This window comes from Triturus cristatus, chromosome 9 (genome assembly GCF_964204655.1).
Source record: "Triturus cristatus chromosome 9, aTriCri1.1, whole genome shotgun sequence".
NCBI lineage: Eukaryota > Metazoa > Chordata > Amphibia > Caudata > Salamandridae > Triturus > Triturus cristatus.
The window spans coordinates 286312348-286334357 of NC_140592.1; the positions used below are offsets into that span (position 1 = coordinate 286312348).

Sequence of the window (22010 nt, forward strand, 5' to 3'; positions counted from 1 at the left end):
GCCAGACGGGTTTGACTGACAGCTCAGGGCGTGGGCCTTTTGTTGGCTGTATATGGGTCTGTTTTGTGGTCTTGTTGGCCAGTTTTTATGGTCTGGGTTGAAAGCGCAACTGCCGCTAGACAATTATGTGAGTATCACCAGGAGAGAGAATTTGGCTCCGCCCACCTTTTGGGAGCCAGGAGTACCTGTTTTGATTGGGTGGATGTTGTGTGCTCTCATTAAAAGGGTTGCCCTTCACACAGCTGTGATCATTTTGTTTATTTATCCACCCACCTGAGCTTGAACCTATAGGGGGACGCACATGCCATTGCAATGCTATTAAAGTGTCTTATACACCTAGATAATTTATAACATTTCTCTCAAATAACAGGGCAGATGGGAGAACGTCAGTCAACACGTATGGATTTTTAGGTCCAATTTAACAGTGCATTCATAAGCCTGACCTATTGGCGTTTCCAATGCTTGCTACTGTTGATTTCCCAGATAATACCGCAAATATTGCCTGCAGCAAGCACAAGTGCATAGGTTCCCATACCTTAAAAAACACTGATTCAGCGCGTCTTTGCATTTTATAACTGCCCCATTTTGCAAATGTCGGACACTTTCTAAGCTATCTGATTCACAAATGGGGGCCGATTTTATTGGCCTGGAGCAGAATACATCTCTAAATTTGAAGTATGGTCATTTCCTTCAGGGTGATGGAGTGACCATACTCTAAATCAGGCTTCTAGTATTTCTGGTGATTCTTCATATCTCTAATGGAAAACAACCACATTTCAAACCTGTACATGCAAATGTATGTTGAAACCACAGCCCTTAGTCTGTCCAAACTGTTTCTTCTTGCTCGTTCCTTATTGGTGCACATCCTGAAAACTTGGTGCTCATGTAGAATGTATGATTGTCTTTGTTAAAAGTCTTATAAAAGGACGTGTAGATTTTCTATGTTCAGGGAGACCCTTGTTATCTTTGATATGAACATTTACTGTTGTAAAGTGCTCTGATACCTGCGGGTCTAGCTAGTGCTATATAACTCTCAAATAAATAAAGAAATTATGGACAGTAAAAATCTTTTTCATAATGATATGTACACCCCTTGTGTGCCGTGCTTGAATCACATGCAATTTAACCACTGGATAGGCTTGTGCCGTCGTTTACACGCTCAAGAGTGCAGACCAGTTAGTGCTTTGACTGGCATCTGGTGCAGCTGAGGAGATGCCAGCCCTCCCTCAAGTCAGGATGTTGGCTTCACTAGCCCGTAATGATGCTTACCAACACCACGCAGACTTGAGCGAGAGCTAAAAGCTCCTCAACTGGACAGGATGCCAGGTGAAAGTATGAACTGAAGGAAAGGATTATGTACACCCAGTGGCGTACCATGGGGGGGCATAGAGGCGGTTTCCCCTAGCGCAAAATAATTCTTAGGGGCATTTTTAGGGGCGCAAAATTTATTAGTAAAGGGGAACGATACTTGCCTTGCCCCGGGCACCGGCTACGCCGCTGTGTACACCCACAAGTGTGTTAAGTACCGCAGAAGCCCTTTGTGTGAATGGAACACTGTATGGCAGTGGTTGTCAAACTGTGGGAGCACCTGCAGAGGTCTTCAGCTTTGGGGAGTGGCAGAATGCGGGTCTTACAACAAGGAAACACATCTTGTCAGCTTTTGTAAGTTTTATAGTGGATTGGGAGCTAACACCACTGCATATGAAAAAGGACACAAAAAGAAGCTTGACTCAAATAATGACATTGATAAATGTATCTCCCTCATTACATGGACTAAGCTTTCTGGACATATTTTTATGGGCAGTTGGGCTTGTTCTGAGGAAATGTCCCTCCCACGCTCAGAATTGAGTCCAGGTACGAGGTTGATGGCAGGCGGGACACAAAGCTATAGATCAAATAAAGGTATAAAGAGCTCTCAAGTTTCCCAGATCCAAGCCTTAAAAGTTCATTCATTTCAGGATTTTCCTTTGAATTCTTGTACTTATATTCCGCATTTAATAATGGAATACAAATAATTTCGGTTCCCTGAATGTAAAAATAAGTTACTCGAGCAAGAAACCCGGAAACGTGAGAGTTCTGAGTACGATAAGTGCACTGTTTGCAAACTCAGGAAACCCAAGGGAGTAATAATTCCTTTGTTGGGTGATTAGCGCTGTAGAGTCATAAGTCCCATGCTAGGCGCATCTGCCACACTACTGCCAAGCTTCCAAGAGGTACCTGGTGGTGGGTAGTGGTTGGAGGGTAGGCTGTAACAGGAAAGAGGGAAGAACAGGAGCAATGGGCAGCGGTGAAATAGGGGCATTGACAGTGGAGAGGGGCAAAAATGGGGCGGTGGGCAGTGACAGGAGAAAGAGAAAACGTATGAGTGACATAGCATGTGGTAGGAAAAAGTAAGTGAAATGATGGAGAGAGGATTGAGAATAATAGAAAGATGCAGGGCTTTAAGTGGGCCGGGTCTCACCTGGTGTGAGCACCGGCATGTTTTTTAAAGGCGGCCTCGAAACGGGTCTCTATAGGGCTCTGTTTTGTGCCCTGGCACAGGCCATCCGCTTTTTTCTGGACTGCAGTGACAGCAGGCACATCGATGTGCGCTGCTCACACTGCTCAGTTCTCACTAGTGGAGAAGATACGGCATGACGTCATGCCAGGTGAGCGTTATAGGGAAAGGGAAATCCTTTAAAGAGAGTCATTTTCTCTCTGGATTTCCCTTGTCTTTTTGAAACTCAGGAGCAGCAACATTGTCGTGGTGTCACCAGGGCTTTAAGTGGAAGCTTTTTCAATATTATATACAAGCCATAGTGGCTGCTTATTTATCTTATGCAACTAACAACCATTGAAAAAGCTAATAGTCCTGACTTGTTGTAGGTATGATGTTACTTGTTGTATCATATATAGGGATGCAATGACAGAAACAGCAAAATACAAGTCGGGCGGCACACTTTGCTAAGCACAGATTTTCAGCTTGTGTTTTTAAGCCAAGCCCTTAATTATATTGGCCACGCCCCATTGACGGACCCCCCCCTAGTTTTTTCATCCCACTTAAAGCCCTGGAAAGAGGGGATACGCTTTAACCAGAGAAGCCAGCAGTGACAGGCTAATTGGCTTTAGGCTTATGTGAGCTGGGCCCAAGCAAAGGGATCCTTGCTTAGCTAGAAAATTACTTCAATCATTTTTAAGTCTCATGCCTCTGCCTGTTCATTATCTGCAGGCCTCCCCAACAATCTTGTTGTGCCCTTCCCTTATTTCCTTAGTCTCCCTTCATATTCCCTCTCCCAAGGCTGTAGTTTTTTTGTATTTCACAAAAGAACACATAACATGTTTAAGATTAAACACCACTTGTTATACAGTTCTTTATGAGAGAGAATTACTTCACATCAGGTTCACATTTACATCCCTGAGAGTGGGTTCCGAAAGCCAATAAACTTCTGCGTTGCCACATGTTCAATTCTTTAAACAGCACATTATTCAACATCAGAATGACTTATTTAAAACTGAATGCGACTGGATAACTTCAAGGCACCATCCATGCTTGGGTCACGTGTGAATGAATCAAGCCAATGAACTGCCCATCCATTGGCAGCATGGGAATGGGCTAGATGATGTGGCCTGCAAACAGGCCAGCACCCCCTGCCGTCAGTCACACACCCACCGAACCCTCTCACACGAGATAAACATAACATGCATTTGGGTAATTTCCATTTAGATGTTGCCACAGGGCATAGAGGTCGTTGGCGAACATGCCCCGCCCCCCGCCACACCCAAGTTTTCAAAACTTTTACAATTGACACCAAAATTAAGTGGAACCCTGTGCCACTACAAAAGAGGGTGATAGCTGTGTAGCTTTGGCTCATAAGTCCATTGCCCCACCTTTAATACTGATGCCACCCAGGTAGCCTAGACCACCCCTCTGGAATGTGCGCCTCCCAGCAAAAGGGGGAACCTGGACAAAGGAGCAGAGAGGAGACACTGCCTGCAATGGCCAAGCTAAATACAACTGGCCAAGGGTATCTCAGATCAACCAATGGTGGCCCTCTTCTAATCACAGGGTTATCTTTCTAAAGGCAACAAGGTACAGTCTGCATGTTGATTAGTGTTATTTATCATTTGTAGGCTAGCAGCGTCCACTCGACAATGGAGATTTTGGTGCTACAGATGGAATACTGACTATGGAAGGTGAGGATCCACATTAAATGAGGAACAATCAGGGTTTTAAGTCATTCCTGAAATTTAGCAGGGGGTGAAAAGACAAATCTCCAGAGGACATTGATTTCGGAGCTTGGCACTGTGGAGATAAAGGCCCATCACCCCACTTAGTGTATTTGATACGTGGAAGTACAAAGGTGGCTGTGGTTGAGGAGTGGAGGCTACGAGAGGATATCGACTTAATAAATGTTCCTTCTCTTCACCTCTGTCTCTCTTTTCTTCTCTTCATCATTTTCTTGTTTAGTTTCCTAGCATCTACTTCACATCTTTCTCATAAGTTCATAATTTATAATGCCATTGGATTTTTTTTTTATCACATGCTTTGTGACCCTTATTTAGTCTGACCTAGACAGTGCATGAGCTGTCTCTTCGAGACATTTTTTCAGTGGGCTTAGAGACCGCCAATTCGTCAGTTGCTCAAGGCTTCCTCCCTCTTTATGTGTTTGTCCCTTGCCTGGATCATGGATCCCTTACTTGTGTCCTTCCACTGCTCATTTTTTTAGGTGCAACTTTTTCTTTTGGATTTACGCACTCTCCCAGAGAGTGTCATTTGCAGCTACCTCCATCATGTACTTTGCTCCTCTCTGTGTTCCTTCCCTGTACATTTATTTGCCCCCACCTGCCCTCCCTCCTTCTTTTGTCCGTGTTGGCTTGCACCTTCCTGCTTGCCTCAATTTGTTGTCAGTGTTGGCCGATCCCACCTTCTCTCCCTCTACTTATTGTCTGTGTTGGCTTGCCCCCTCCCTCCCTCCCTCCCTCTGTTTGTTATCCGCGTTGTCTTGCCCTCATGTTCCCTCCCTACCTCATCCTGTTTGTTGTCCATGTTGGCTTGCCCCATCCATCCTTACTTCCTTTGTTGTCGGTGTTGGCTTGTCCTCACCCTTTCACCCACCCTCTGTTTATTGTCTTCCTCCCTCTCATTGTTTGTTGCCTTTGTTGGCTTGCCTCTACCCTGCCTCCCTTCATTGTCCTGGTTGGTTTGCAACCACCCTTTCTCTATTCATTGTCCATATTGACTTGCCCCGTGGCCACTCACCCTCCCTCCTTCCATTGTCAGTGATGCCCTCTCTCCCTCAGTTGTACGTGTTGGACCCCCACCCGCCATAACAAAAAAGGTGCTACTACACAGACACCAATAGCGCATCAAAATGCTTTCCTTTGGCACTCCTCCACTCTCCGTGTTGTTTCCTGACCTTCCTCTCGCCAGCAATTAAATTAAAATAACAATGATGTAGCTGGTGCTGGCCGCATCATATCACTTTAATTTAACTTACAACCATGCTGAACAACAGCCACACTGCTGTACAACATGGCTAATAAACACTGGCAAAGCCAACACCTCGAGTAGGCGAGACCTATTTGCTTTGCCAATGCTTGTTTCTAATGGACAACATTTTCCTCTTTTCTGACTTTCTTCATGATATTATTTCTTCATAGATTTCTCCTTCAAATCCTTGTCACCCTTTTCTGCTCTTGCCGCCGCCTTTATTCTCCTCATTTCTCTCTTCTTTCACCTTAAGCCTCATCTCCGCTTCCATTTCTTTGTCTGCCTGTCCTGTCTTTATCTTTTGTGACTTTATCTTTCTCGCTGTCTGCCCTTCATACTCTTCTCTAGTATATTTTCCCGTTTGCCAAAGCCCCTCTTTTCCCCCCTACTCTCTATCACTATTTATCTTTTCTTTAATTATCTTGATTCATATCATACTCTGACCTCTTTTTTTTGCAGTACTCCTCCGCCCTTTACCTCACCCTCCCCTTTTCAGCCTGCCTTGCGTTTTTTCCTCCAGCCTATTTTCGTTTCATTGTTCTTCCCTTGCTGCCCCCTGTGTAGTTCAATTGTTCGCCCATGTGGAACCTGCCGAATAGGCAGTCGCTTGAGGCTGAGGTGATCACCTTGTGACGACGGCGGCTGACTTCCGGCTTCCTCTGGGTCCTGACTTGGCACAGCCTTGCATTGCTCCAAGATGGTGTGGGACTGTGCCGCACGCAACCTCTCCAACCGTGACGGAGCATTGACATCTTTCTCGCACTGCTTTTATTGCTTTTTCATCTCCTGGCAACAGAAGAAGCAGCCAAGCTAAAAATATGCTATCGCAGCCCCGATAGGAGCAGAGCCAACTGGGGATCAGAGGACGGGGCTGTCTTAGTTGCTAAACATGCTTTCATCTCAACAGAATGCCACAAAGCGCGTGCTGTTCTCTGACCCCCTTCTTGACACCACGTGTGTGCTGCGCCACCTCATGTTTTTCCTGATGGTTGCTATGAAGGACTAATCAGACCTGCCAACTCACACAGTGCTGCCCTGTGTCACACGGTATCAGCTCTCTTCACACGGTGGCACTGTGAAGAGCCGCTATCTCACAGTGGCAAGGAAGTTGAGCTGGAAACCCCTGCACTGAGTGAGTTTCCAGCTCGTCTTTGAAGGTGAAAATAACACCCTACCAGGGCCTAAGACGTCGGTAGCAAGCTTTGAAAGGTTGGGGAGGTCACACTAGTAGAAAGCAAAATTATGCGCCACCCCCGCAGAATGTAATGAAGGGTACCAGAGTCTCATATGTTACAGATATTCATTGGCCTTGGGCTGAATTTGGGCCCCCTAAAGTATTGTGGGCTCCACTGCACCGCCTACGCGTGCCCCTAGGAGGAAGAAGGGGTGAGGGGGAAGGGGGCAGGAGTGCCTCTCACGCAGTAAGCAAACACGTTTAATTGATAATGTAGAAACATAAACATTTGTTTGCACAGTATAAAGTAATAATAAAATGCACACACCAGCACTTACCATGGGTTTTATTACAAAATGTGCCCTGGGGGGCACAACAGGTGTATGAGAATTCTTCCTTCATCCCTGGCCACTTTGGTTTTACAGAAGGGACCAGGTATATGCTTGCGCTGCCCCTTTAATAAACGCAGCATGGGCACACATGTAGCACCAGCGCTATCCTAAAGTGGCGTTCCCATATTTGCCTAAGCCATGATGAGGGAAACAATTTGGCTTTGTGACCATGCCATGTTATGGTCGCGGTCATAGAGTCAAGTGAACGTCAGGAGGCACACCGACAGTGTGCCACCAAGAGGTGGTGTATAGTCAGTGCTCACCTTAAGGGCATCTCGCTTTAGGGGGAAAAAGAGGTGCCATGTACGCCCCCAGACAACCCTACGCAGATGGGGCAATAAATCACTCTGGGATCTCTCTCCCCCTTTAAAGTGCAGACAGGGTGCTGCCTGCACTGAGACAGATGCACTGGCTGCTTCAAACAGCTGGTCCCCATTCAACTAATGCACTGTCCTTAGGACAGAGTGAGTTCACTGCTGTCCTGTGTGCAGCACTTTATGACATATTATCAGTATTAGGCCACACTGTCCCTATTTTGGTCCAAGGCATCTAGTTAAAAGTGAGCCACAGCGCAAACAGGGAAAGTACGTCCTTACTGCAATGTAACCCCTGATTTGCAAATATCTATAAAGAAATGGAGATACTGAGTAAATGGTCATATTTTTTTTAATTCAAGTTGGTTACAGTGATGACTAATGGAGTTAAACTACATTAAAAATATGACTTGCATGAGGTTTGCAGCCATGTTCTTTTTCATCGGTGCACTGAAGTGGCCTTCTGAGTCGGCCTAGGCTAAAATTTAGTTCCGTTCGCAGAATTTGCGATAATTTGACATTTTCGCGTTCCGCGGAAAGCGCGAAAATGTAAAAATTTCCGCATTCCGCAGCTTGGCGATAATTTCTTTCTTGCTCGCGCTGTAAGACGTGATCGCGCGATCGCCTTACCTGAATCCCTGCGTTCGCCAACAAGTTTTCTTGATCCGGTCACGTTCTCCATGAGATGTTGTATTGTTTTTAGCCATTTGCGCTGTCTCGCGACAGTTCGCGCCCGCAGTGACGTCATGCGTCGCGCGATCACGTCTTTCTTCTCGCGATCATGCACCGCGAGACAACTGAAAACAAGATGGCCGCGCCCGCGAGCAACCACATGGGTAAGTTGGCGAGCCGCAACCATGCAGAAAATCTCGCGAACATGCGGGAAAAAACTTCCGCATCTTCGCGATATTTCCGCGTGTTTGCGATAATTTTTAACATTTTTGGGATAATTTGCGAAAGTGGATTTCGCAAATTCCCCCCACCTCTACTTCTGAGTACGTACGCCCTAAAGCAAGTGGGAAACAGGACACCCATAATTTGAGCGCACTTGGCCCTGTTCACCTGTAGGCCACTCTACCAGCTGCCCTAATGATAGCTATGTCTCAGTGTTTTAAAGTTTGCAGTGAATAGTTTTGATGCCAGCCCTTTACATCCTATGATGTGTTGTTTCATTCACATTTTTCATTGGCTCAATACAGCTTATAGCATGGGCAGTGCGTCAGCCTACTTCAGCCACTGACTAACTTCACTGCGAGAGGTGGCTGTCAACTATTTTACATTCACGCACAAAGTACCCGTCAGTGCCAGAGGTTACTATGCATAAGCAATATTTGGCATTGAACCAATATTTTTATTTTCTATTTTCTTTTTATATTGGCAAGAGACCAGCTGTTCCCCAACAATAAAATGTAACAAAAGCATAATAAAAAAAAGCATTGCAAAGCAAAAACGCTGTTCTTGTTGACTTTGACAAAAGTTTTTGAAAAATGAACGCCACATAGGACTCTTCAAGTTGGTGGACTTGACAGTAGAGTCTAAAGTAGTCCAATGAAAAAGAATTAAACGATGGGCTAAAAAAATGGTCTGACTTTTGCAAATTCAACGGAATATCATTGAGATCAGGTGCCGCCGAAGACTTGCTGTAGTGATTATAATATAAACCATTTTTTATTCCTATTTTCCAAGACTCGACATCTCTGCTCTAAATATGCATTTTGCTTTTCTTTTTGAGCATGCATGCCTGCATGTACGAAAATGCAAGATTATATTAAGTACTTTATTATACAATCGCTAGTTAACTGCATGGCGCCTGCTGAGGGAAACTAGACAGTATCGATAAAGACCACTCTTTAGGGACAATTAACCACACCAATGTAACTGTTGAGAGACACAGAGGGGCCAAGCAGTGGTAGGGAGTACCAGAGGGTTCAGGATCCATCACAAATGTAACAGAGATAGAACCAGAGAGGCTAGGTTCTGCAGTCAGTGTAAAGGAGGGAAACCCTCCGAGAGAGGCCCGGTTCTGAAGTCAGTGTATAGGGTGAGGGTCTGCAGCATGGGTACTAGGGAGAGACACCCCAAGAGGCCAGGTTCTGGAGTCAGTGTATAGGGAGAGGGTCTGCAAAAAGGGAACCAGGGGAGAGACACTTACAAGAGGCCAGGTTCTGGAGTCAGTGTATAGGTAGAGGGTCTGCAGCACGGGTATCAGGTGAGAGACACTGCAAGAGGCCAGGTTCCGGAGTCAGTGTATAGGGTTGTAATGAAAGGTCTCAGATCTCCCCTGGACCAGGGTATGTACCGTCACTTTCCCAGGGAGAGAATATCAGTTCCAAACTTATGGAATATAACATATACACAGCACTTCCTTAGGTGGGCAAACTTTCAACACTCCCCCAAAGGCAAGGCAAGAAAACAATATCACACGAGTCTCCTCTAGACCAAGGTAACACACACAACACTTCTCTAGAGCGAGATATACTTTGCACATCACTTGCCAGGAGTAGAACAACTTCCTATAACACAGTTTCCTGCTAGGGAATTCACCCATCCTTCTACAACAGAATACTTGGCCAGGAAGAGTCCACACCTCCTGCTACAAGGAAAAGACGAATTGGTATATCTGGGACATATTTATTAGTAAATAGCACCACACGGTAAGCCAAATTGACCTATCATAGCAGACTCTAACATATCAATAGCATGATTGAAACACAATCAAGACAAACATATATATAGAAATATATACATGTATATAAATGTATGGAACCTGAAAATAAAGTTATAGTAAGCAAGAACAGTAGGAAAACTAGAATTAGTGGAACACCTCACCAACTGTCTAGCCATCCCGTTTCCACTTCTCCAAAGGGGAGTCCGGTTCTTCGGCCGAAACAGGAGACAGTGGTGACACTATACGCCCCACTGCCACAGCTGCACGTCTGCCCTGTGATGAACTTCCACCGGCCAGGTCCCAGACACCTCCTTTAGTACAAGTGGAAACGTAAGACGAAGCTCCTGGTGAGCCTCGCCCCCTTTTCCCATCAGAGTCCGTACCACTCCGCACCAAGGCCACAACTTCAGCTGGCCAGGCGTCTGTTATGGCTTCAGAGCAGAGCGAGCACATTCCTCTGACAAGATCCAGTTCTTTCTGGTCAGTAAAGTGCGAAAAACAAGTGAAAAGGAAAACATGCCCTTCTCACCTAGTGAAGCTCAGAAAATGGCAACAGCTCAGAAAATGGAGTCACTCAAGCATAAGCCTCTCTTCACGCAAAATAGCAAAATTAGTATGCAAGATGACATAAGATCAGACCAAAGCCAATAGCAAGCACTGCAGTTAAGCAAGATAAAGTCAGAAATCAGAATGACATGAAGCCATGTCAAAGGCAATAGTTCAACACATAATTCACATAACCCAAATAACACTATAGACTTTATCCCTCAGTATACAACATTGAGCACATGTGTGCACCACCACCCACAACACTGCACCTCAACATCCCATACCTTCTATCCTTAGCAAGACTATTCTACTGAAAGACACCAAGATTACAGGGCAGAAGAGAAGCAGACATATGCAGGGCCATCCTACGTTAAGGCTAGGGTAATATAACACACTACAGTCAGTACAAAATGGTGGTAATTGAGGGTCATCATTGGGTGTCAGACAACAACAAATAAAACGTAGTCACTACATTGCACCCCATGGCCCTCAATCATCACTATTCACATATATCAAAAACAAAATCTCTTAACTAAAGGCACAACTATGAATGAAGCACTGCATCTCTTAACTGCAAAAATGAATTATTGCAAAGCACATAGAAACTGCACATCATAACTGAAAAACAAAACTATCATTGAAGCACTGCATGTCTCAATTGAAAGCAAAACCATTTAAAACTACATTTCTAAAGTGAAAGACACAACTACTAAAATGCACATGATGAAACAGCAACTCGTGTTGAAGTGGCTACACAAAAATACATAATTCAAAACAAATCATGACGAAAAAGCAACTATGATCGAAATACTACATTGCAAAACTGAAAAACTCATCAAAAGTATATGATAATCAATTTAGAGCAAATAAAGACTGCATTCCCTAAATACGTGTAAAAGCAATAACTCAGGTGACTTAGAGATAGCTCATAGATATCTGGATACATGTTAAATGGATACACAAAATAAATGAATCAAGCTCCTGAATGCTCCTAATGTCTCTAATGGTTAAACTGGAACCTCTACCATTAAAGTAGCCAAACTCATATATTGTAGCAACAGGTGTTTCTCTTCAGTCTATAACTCAGAAAATATCTACTCTAATTTTAGTGTCTCTATTATTTCATCCCTAAAAAAAAAAGTTCTTCACCGTGAAAAAGAAAACACACAGCCTTTTCCCATCGCATCTGAACTTCAAGTTGATAAAACAGTTCACAGTTCTGGCAAAGCACATCCTGTAGTTCCCTCATTTTTTTCTTCACTTGTACACAAGCAGAAGTCGGCCTCACGTGAAGGAAACAGTTCCAATCGCAGCACACTCTTCTGATCCCTCTTTGCTTGGAAAGAAGCAGTTCATCTGTGTAGGACACAGCTCTCTGGCATCTATCTTTATCTGTATCTCCTTGACAAAGGAAGACCCCATCCATTCCAGTCAGCCACAGGACATCAGCTTCCATCAGCCACATGACAGCAGCCGCCATCGTCTGGTCTGGCGATCACTCCAGGCTTGGGGGGGAGGGGAGGGCCCCACTCACACGGGGGAAGGGAGTCCCACTCACACGGGGAAAGGAAGTCCCACTCACATGGGGGGACTGGGAGAATCTGAAAAAGAAACAAGCATCACTCTTCTTGCAAAACACATTTTCCAATAGCACACTTTTTCTGTCTTGCATTTCTGAAAGTACAATATTTTCATTTCTGTCTACATAGCTCTCCTCTATCTCTGGGGAATTGTCTAAGAATTCTACCCACGCTTTAGCCTCTGAATTCTTGGTAAAATCTCTCTTTTTCTTTACGCAGCAAGAAGGGCTGGGGCAGTCTCCTTCACTCACTGCACCCCTCACAGGTGCTGCCCCGCCTTCACAAAATCTCTGCGGACACTAACTGGTCCCTTGCCAAAAATAGCAAGCAGAGCTTCTCACTCCGTGCTCTAGCCCCGCTGTTGAATGCCATCTTATCACACCAAGGTCATGGCAAGCCAGCAACAAACTCTCTCCTGTCTGCCCTGTTCCTCTCAACCCCTCCCTCTTCTTTTGCAGAGGGGCGGACGGAAAACTGCTCCTATTTGCAAGCCTCCTGAACATCTATCTCAAAGAAGCTTTCAAATGAAGCACCAACAGTGTATTTCATTTCTTCCCTTGCGCCAGATGTCTACGTGCTACCCACTCCCAGAACAACTCTTTTCATGTCTGAGAGGAAAAACAGCTTTAACATCTCTTGACTTCCAGCAAGATTTCACATTCTTTAATCTGAAAATGCTCCACCATTCTGTCTAATTCAAGCAAATTCTTAACTGTCATTTGTCTACCACCTCATGAAAAAAAAAACTAAACTATTCTTGGCACTCAGGGGCTATTGATATCAAAAAGAAAAGCATTAGCAATATCAAAAGTCGCATACCAAGTCCCATGGTACTTCTGTAACAATATCTGGGACAGCATCAGTCAAAGAAGGTGTATGTTTGTAGAATTTGCAATAATCAACTGTCATGCACCAAGAATTATCACATTTGCGCACCAGCTACACAAAATCATTTTAAGCATTAGTGATTGGGGTCACCAAACCTACCTCTATCAAGTCCTGCGCAAACTGCTTTTCGGTCTATATGGGCCATTTAATAACCATTGCAATCTCCCATAGGCAAATCACATATTCTCTCACGCTGTTCTGTCCAGTATCTTTTAGTGCGCAAAAGCACAGAATCATCTGCATTTGTCCAGCATCTGAATTTAAAAGTGACCTCTTCTTTCCCTGCACTTCCCTGTAACTAAAAAGGGCACATTGCTCTTGAATTAACTCACAAAATACTTCATATTTCTGAATTGACCACATATCAGAATTATTGTACACAATCTGCTGTTCACATTTAAAATCATATTGTAGCATCTCTCTTTTGAAGCAAAATATATTGTTCACTGTCATGTCTGATTTAAATCCGCAACCAGTGATTGTTAACTCTAAAACACTGGTCTGTTTATCTCCCTATACATTACTTTCTGGCTGAAAAATCTCTTCGGAAGAATTAATTAAAACTGTCTGAGTAGCTTGTAGTCTGACTGGATTCTCTGTCACATTTTTCACATTTGAATCATCCTGGTTATCAGACACGTTTAATTCTGTCTTCAAATATATATTTTCAAACTGGGCATCAACTAGCTCTGTTTTCAACTCACTACGTTCTTTTGGCAAATGCTCAATTTTTTTATGCATATTAACCAACACATTTAAAATAACACCGCTGTCTCTGTCTAAAATGTCATTAATCTCCTGCTGATTAACACCCTTCATCGCAACTCCGGAGTCTGTAACCTCGGAGGAGTCCCACGTTTCAGGGTTATGCTCTGATGTTTTACATTCACTTTGCAACTGAAAACATTTTATATGCATTCCTTAACAAACACTTGAAAGGGATCCAGCCCATTCTGCCTAACGTAGCAAGCTATTTATAAGCACTTTTTACAAAACACACTTAAACACATAAACACCAATTCTCACTCAACCCAGCACAATTAGCTCACTTCACGAGCCAGCATATCATATGGGCTACCCTCATGCAAATAAATCAATTGATATCTAAGAGTCTGCTTTCAATTTCTAAAAAACATATTTCTTCCCCTTTTAAATCAACATTCACATCCTGCAACCAACTACGCCAAAATGTAATGAAAGGTCTCAGATCTCCCCTGGACCAGGGTATGTACCGTCACTTTCCCAGGGAGAGAATATCAGTTCCAAACTTATGGAATATAACATATACACAGCACTTCCTAAGGTGGGCAAACTTTCAACACTCCCCCAAAGGCAAGGCAAGAAAACAATATCACACGAGTCTCCTCTAGACCAAGGTAACACACACAACACTTCTCTAGAGCGAGATATACTTTGCACATCACTTGCCAGGAGTAGAACAACTTCCTATAACACAGTTTCCTGCTAGGGAATTCACCCATCCTTCTACAACAGAATACTTGGCCAAGAAGAGTCCACACCTCCTACTACAAGGAAAAGACGAATTGGTATATCTGGGATATATTTATTAGTAAATAGCACCACACGGTAATCCAAATGTACCTATCATAGCAGACTCTAACATATCAATAGCATGATTGAAACACAATCAAGACAAACATATATATGGAAATATATACATGTATATAAATGTATGGAACCTGAAAATAAAGTTATAGTAAGCAAGAACAGTAGGAAAACTAGAATTAGTGGAACACCTCACCAACTGTCTAGCCATCCCGTTTCCACTTCGCCAAAGGGGAGTCCGGTTCTTCGGCTGAAACAGGAGACAGTAGTGACACTATACGCCCCACTGCCACAGCTGCACGTCTGCCCTGTGATGAACTTCCACCGACCAAGTCCCAGACACCTCCTTTAGTACAAGTGGAGACGTACGACAAAGCTCTTGGTGAGTCTCGCCCCCTTTTCCCATCAGAGTCTGTACCACTCCGCACCAAGGCCACAGCTTCAGCTGACCAGGCGTCTTTTATGGCTTCAGAGCAGAGAGAGCACATTCCTCTGACAAGATCCAGTTCTTTCTGGTCAGTAAAGTGTGAAAAACAAGTGAAATGAAAAACATGCCCTTCTCACCCAGTGAAGCTCAGAAAATGGCGACAGCTCAGAAAATGGAGTCACTCAAGCATAAGCCTCTATTCACGCAAAAGAGCAAAATTAGTATGCAAGATGACATAAGATCAGACCAAAGCCAATAGCAAGCACTGCAGTTAAGCAAGATAAAGTCAGAAATCAGAATGACATGAAGCCATGTCAAAGGCAATACTTCAACACATAATTAACATAACCCAAATAACACTGTAGACTTTATCCCTCAGTATACAACATTGAGCACATGTGTGCACCACCACCCACAACACTGCACCTCAACATCCCATACCTTCTATCCTTAGCAAGACTATTCTACTGAAAGGCACCAAGATTACAGGGCAGAAGAGAAGCAGACATATGCAGGGCCATCCTACATTAAGGCTAGGGTAATATAACATACTACAGTCAGTACAAAATGGTGGTGGTTGAGGGTCATCATAGGGTGTCAGACAACAACAACAAAAACGTAGTCACTACAAGGGTGAGGGTCTGCAGAAAGGTTACCAGGGGAGAGACACTCCAAGAGGCCAGGTTCTGGAGTCAGTGTATAGGGTGAGGGTCTGCAGCATGGGTACCATGGGAGAGACACCGCAAAAGGCCAGGTTCTGAAGTCAGTGTATAGGGAGAGAGTCTGCACAAGGGTACCGGGGGAGAGACACTGCAAGAGGTCAGGTTCTGGAGTCAATGTATAGGGAGAGGGTCTGCAGAAAGGGTACCAGGGGAGAGACACTGCAAGATGCCAGGTTCTGAAGTCAGTGTATAGGGAGAGGGTCTGCAGCACGGGTACCAAGGGAGAGACACTGCAAGAGGCCAGGTTCTGGAGTCAGTGTATAGGGTGAGGGTCTGCATCACGGGTTCCAGGGGAGAGACACTGCAAGAGGCCAGGTTCTGGAGTCAGTGTATAGGGAGAGGGTCTGCAGCACGGGTACCAGGGGAGAGACACCGTAAGAGGCCAGGTTCTGAAGTCAGTGTATGGGGAGAGAGTCTGCACAAAGAGTACCAGGGAGAGACACTTACAAGAGGTCAGGTTCTGGAGTTAGTGTATAGGGAGAGGGTCTGCAGCATGGGTAGCAGGGGAGAGACACTGCAAGAGGTCAGGTTCTGGAGTCAGTGTATAAGGAGAGGGTCTGCAGAAAGGGTACCAGGGGAGAGAAACTGCAAGAGGCCAGGTTCTGGAGTCAGTGTATAGGGTGAGGATCTGCAGCACGGGTACCAGGGGAGAGACACTGCAAGAGGCCAGGTTCTGGAGTCAGTGTGTAGGGAGGGGGTCTGCAGAAAGGGTACTAGGGGAGAGACACTCCAGGAGTCCAGGTTCTGAAGTCAGTGTATAGGGAGAGAGTCTGCACAAAGAGTACCAGGGAGAGACACTTACAAGAGGTCAGGTTCTGGAGTTAGTGTATAGGGAGAGGGTCTGCAGCATGGGTAGCAGGGGAGAGACACTGCAAGAGGTCAGGTTCTGGAGTCAGTGTATAGGGAGAGGGTCTGCAGAAAGGGTACCAGGGGAGAGAAACTGCAAGAGGCCAGGTTCTGGAGTCAGTGTATAGGGTGAGGATCTGCAGCACGGGTACCAGGGGAGAGACACTGCAAGAGGCCAGGTTCTGGAGTCAGTGTGTAGGGAGGGGGTCTGCAGAAAGGGTACTAGGGGAGAGACACTCCAAGAGTCCAGGTTCTGGAGTCAGTGTATAGGGTGAGGGTCTGCAGCACGGGTTCTAGGGGAGAGACACTGTAAGAGGCCAGGTTCTGGAGTCAGTGTATAGGGAGAGGGTCTGCAGCACGGGTACCAGGGGAGAGACAACGTAAGAGGCCAGGTTCTGAAGTCAGTGTATAAGGAGAGAGTCTGCACAAAGGGTACCAGGGGAGAGACACTTACAAGAGGCCTGGTTCTGGAGTCAGTGTAAAGGGTGAGGGTCTGAACCACGGGTACCAGGGAAGAGACACTGCAAGAGGCCAGGTTCTGCAGTCAGTGTTAAGGGTGAGGGTCTGCAGCATGGGTACCAGGGGAGAGACACTCCAAGAGGCCAGGTTCTGAAGTCAGTGTATAGGGTGAGGGTCTGCAGCATGGGTACCAGGGGAGAGACACTCCAAGAGGCCAGGTTCTGAAGTCAGTGTATAGGGTGAGGGTCTGCAGCAAGGGTACCAGGGGAGAGACACCACAAGAGGCCAGGTTCTGGAGTCAGTGTATAGGGAAAGGGTCTCCAGCACGGGTACCAGGTGGGAGACACTCCGAGAGGCCAGGTTCTGCAGCCAGTGTGAAGTATGAGGAGTCTGCAATACTTGTGCCAGGGAAGAGATACTCTGAGAGGCCAGGATGTGCAGCAAGGGTACCGGCAGGGTTGGACTGGGACAGAAAATAGGCCCTGACATCAAAATAAAAGTGGGCCATTAACTAATCAGATATCTAAAATAAAGTGACCCAAATTAGCAAATAGGGCGGTTCTGAACATACAGAGCGGCCAGGTTCTGCAATAAGTTTAAAGAGTGTGGGTTTGCAGCACGGGTACCAGGAGAGAGACCCTTCGAGATGCCAGGTTCTGCAGTAAGAGTATAGGGTGAGGGTCTGCAGCAAGGATACCAGGAGAGAGACACTCCGAGAGGCCAGGTTCTGCAGTCAGTGTAATGTGAGACAGTCCAAGAAAGGTTTTGTTTTGCTCTGTATCAAATATACCTGCAGAGAGACAGAGAGAGGCCAGGATCTGTTATCAATATAGATGCAGAGGGTCTGTGCTGCAGTTGCTTCCCAGGAGATACCACTCTGACAGACCCGGCTCTGAAATTGATGTAAACGACAACTAGGGTCGGACTGCTCATAGGTCAATCGGGCAATGCCCGATGGGCTGGTCAGACAGGTCAGGGTTACAATTTTTTTTAGCAGTTTGTGGGCCAGTTTTATGGCTTGGTGGCATTACTGTTGATTTCCCCAAAATAACCACAAGTATTGCTTACAGCAAACACAGAAGCATACAATCCCCCATACCTTGCAAAATACCCATAAAGCTTGTCTTTACAAGTTGAAATTTGGCCTGTAAATGTGGGCCACATTTTTAGCTCTCTGGTTCTCTAACGGGGGCCATTTTTCTTTCCTTGCCCAGACCACTTTTTTGTCATAGTCCGACCATGACGAGAGTGAGCGGCAATTGTATCAGGAGAGACCCCCTAAGAGTCCAGGCTCTGCAATTGGTGAACATAGAGAAGGTTTGTAGCAAGTGTACCAAGAGAGGTACATAGAAAGGTCAAGCAGTGTAATCTGTGCAGTTGGAGAGGGCTTACAGCAAGCTTACCAGGAGACTCTGTAAGGCAATCGATGTACATGGTGAACCAACAGAGACCCCTGAGAAGCCAGGCTTTGCAACATGTGTAACTATAGTGGGGTTTCAGAAAGTGTACCAGGAGAGAAACACAGAGGCCAGGCGCTGCAACTGGTGTGGGAAGTATGTAGAAAGTGCACCAGATGGAAGGGACCCCTTGAGAGGCCACCTTCTAAAGTCAGAGTAGAAGGAAGGGTTCTGCAGCAAGTGCACCAGGAGAGACTCACTGAGAGGCCAGGGTCTGCAATCAGTGTAGAGGGAGAGGGCAGGCAACAAGTGTATCAGGAGGGACCACCAGAGAGGCCAGGCTCTGAAGTTAGAGTAGATGGTCTGCAGCAAGTGTACCAGAAGATACCTCCGAGAGGCTAAACTCTGCAATTTGGCATTGAGTTTTTTCGCAAGCATACCAGGAGCGACACCTTTAGAAACAAGGCACTGAAATCGGTGTAAAGGCAAGGGTTCTGCTCAGTGCTTAATTTTCAAAATAGTAAGTGCCAGGGCCAGGGCCCTGACCAGAAGGCCACTGCAGCTTGCACCAACCATTGTCCTGTCATTGCTGCCAATGGTGGTACCAAAACAACTACTAAACATCTCTCTCTCTCCAGCAAGTGTGACAGTTCAGATTATTCCAGGTCCCCATAGTTATAGGAATGGCTGGAGAGGCAGGCATTATACATTTTTTGCATTAATTGTATTAATAAAGAACCGTTGTTCTGCTCATCTCTAAATTAGATGAGCAGTGCCACCATGTGGCATACTGTCATAAATGCAGTGTTGACAATTAAGTGCCGGAGCCAAGCACCGGAAACCAATTAAGTGCCGGTGCCAAGCACTGGAAACCACAGGCTCAAATCAAGCACTGGGTCTGCTGCTAGAGTAACAGGTGGGACCCCCTAATAAGTCAGGCTCTGGAGTTAATGTTGATGGAAACGATCTGTAGCAGATGTACCGGTAGATGCCCTCTATGAGGCCTGGCTCTGGGGTTGGTTTAGAAGGGCTGCACAACTGTGCCAGAAGGGAAACATAAAGATGCCAGGCCCTGCAGTTGGGGAAGACGGGTAGCGAGTGCACTAGGAGAGAGGGGAGCGGTGAGGCTCTGTGGTTAGTGTAAATGGAGAGCATCTGCAGCCAGTGAACCAGAAAAAAAAAAACCCTGAGAGGTCAGGCTATGCAATTGGGGTATATGGAGCGTTTCTGCATGAAATATACCTGGAGATACCCATAGGAAATAAGACTTTGTAACCAGAGTTCATAAAGTTGGTCTAAAGAAAACATACCAGGAGTGTGAATACAAAGGGTCTGCAGCAAGTGTACCACGAGAGAGAAATAGAGACCAGTCCCTGCAACTAGTGAGATGGGTGAAAGGAACACATATATCTTGACATCAAGTAAGCATGACATGGCATATTATAACCTAATAGAGCCCTAGACTGACCATACCTCACAGTTGATGCAACAGGGGAGAGGTCCAAAGATGCCTGGCTCCAGAGCTAATGTAACACAGGAGAGATGCGGAGGCCAGTGCCCACATCTAGGCAAATATGGGAGAAAGGCTGGAGGCCAGACTCCACAGGTATGGTAATACATTATATAAGTTAAGTAGAGACCAGCCCTACCGCCAATGTAACTTCGGAGAGATGCAGAGGCCAGGTGCCCAAAGATTGCCCTGAACCCTGGTGAGGGCAAAGTACTTTAGATGGGTGTTGGTCCTGAAGAAAGTGGTCTATAGGAACAGGAGCCAGAGAAATGTTTATCGCCCATCTGTTTTTTCAGGTTCACATTACACCAACCATCAGTGTGTAAAGAATTCAAGCAATATGATGCTCACTGTGCTTTGGGGACTGTTGATGTTGTTTGTGATTCATTGTTTTTAGGTCGAGACTGCAGGCAGCGCTCTCGACGATCTCTTGTGTTTAAAGAAAAACTTTACTAAAAAGGTGCCTTTTAGTCCACCATTACTTACCAGTGTGGCTCAATGGTTAGAGAAGTGTGGCTCAATGGTTAGAGTGGCAGACCCTGATGCAGAGGTCTGGCCCGGGACCAGGGTTCAATTCCCCGCCTTGGCGGGTCTTGGGCTCAAAAATTCCACGGACCTGATAATTCTCGCCTCGGTGCCTATTCCAATCATGGAGTCCCACTCTGCAACTCTGGGCAATAGCTTGCTTAATCTCCACAACGGCCCCCACAACGCTAAGGATGCCTGGCCTCCACCTTGGGGGTGCCCAGGAGTGGACACCTCACAGGGAAAGCCAGGATGGGTTCCACAGCGGTATTCGTACAAGCGCCTTGAGACCCCTGCGGGTGAGTAGTGCGCTATACAAGTATCAATTTACATTTACATTACCACTCGTTGCCATCAAAATCACTCTTTTTTGCTCCCTTCTAATTTGGCTGTGCTCGCAACACGTCACTTCCAGCTTCACTTCCTGCTCTTTGTGTGGAATTTGGACCAAGTGCATATTGATTCAACTTTATCAATATCCCTCCGCTGCTTGTGCTGCAATTGAGGCTCTATTTCTTCTTTGTGAAGCCATTACCTATTGCAACATTGCATTTTTACGCCCAGGCTTGAGAGAATGTGGCTCCAAGCTGGTCAGGCCGGGAGCAGCCCGTGTCTAAAATCACTATGCATTTGCAGTGGCAGCCGTCCCAATCAACAGTGTCCCTGTCAAATCCCAGCAGTGGCACCTCCTTCAGCAATGACCTCATCTCACCTCCATCGGCCCTCCAAACAACCCCTCACTAGTGGGACGGGAAGTGGTCCGCATGCCTGGTCCTCAAGAGAGAACAAACAGACAGGGGCAGTGATGGCACAGGGGGTTAAAGCCTGCCAGAGGGACCCCCAAGATAGGGAGCTCCTTGTCCACAAGTTCCTTCTGCCTCTCATTGTGCTGTCTCCCCAAAGCACAGGCCCTGCATTGCACCTTGTTCCCGTGTATTCCAAACCTTTGTGATCTATGGAGGGCCCATTTCTTGTTTGCTTCCCAGCCCAAATTGTCTCATTCCTGTCTTCTGGGCATCCCCAAAACCCCTGGAGCACAGCATCAACATGTCCCCTCCTATGTTATTTATAAAAGGGTCATCCACGCCTTCAGCTCTTTGTCAATTCAGTAACTGTGTGTAACTGGCACCTACAATTAGGGGCGGCCGCTATTTAACAGGGGTGATGGGGGGGTAGGGGTTAAAGGATTTTTTTTAACCACTTACCTGCAGGCCGGCCGCCGCCTCCCAATCCTCTTTGGCTCTTCGGTTGACTCCAGGAGCAGGAACCAGGAAGCACACAGGCTCCCTAGCCAATCATGACCATTTATTGCAGCAGCATTGTGATTGGTCTGAGCTCCGTGGTTCAGCGCTCTGAGAGGGGCTAAGAGGCTGTGCATTTTCCTCACCCAGGCTGTACAATGCAGCCGGTGGAGGACATGCAAAGTGCCCATGACTGTTTAGCCGGCCCAAGACGACCATCCAAACCGTTGTGCGCACTTAAGAGAGTGCCCAGCACTCTACCCCCTTTTCATGTCACAGCCC

General features: G+C 46.0%; 1 protein-coding gene and 1 long non-coding RNA gene across 3 annotated transcripts in view; one reads left to right on the top strand and one right to left on the bottom strand.

Annotated features, from left to right (window-relative positions):
- Positions 1–22010, top strand: part of LOC146797757 (leucine-rich repeat and fibronectin type III domain-containing protein 1-like protein) — a 379158-nt gene that overhangs the window by 139749 nt on the left and 217399 nt on the right. The window lies entirely within an intron of this gene.
- Positions 10209–14981, bottom strand: LOC146797758 (uncharacterized). The gene is made up of 3 exons (XR_014968528.1): positions 14798–14981; positions 13135–13333; positions 10209–12168 (listed from the first exon to the last, which is right to left on the bottom strand). It is a non-coding gene; the product is annotated as an uncharacterized LOC146797758 (long non-coding RNA).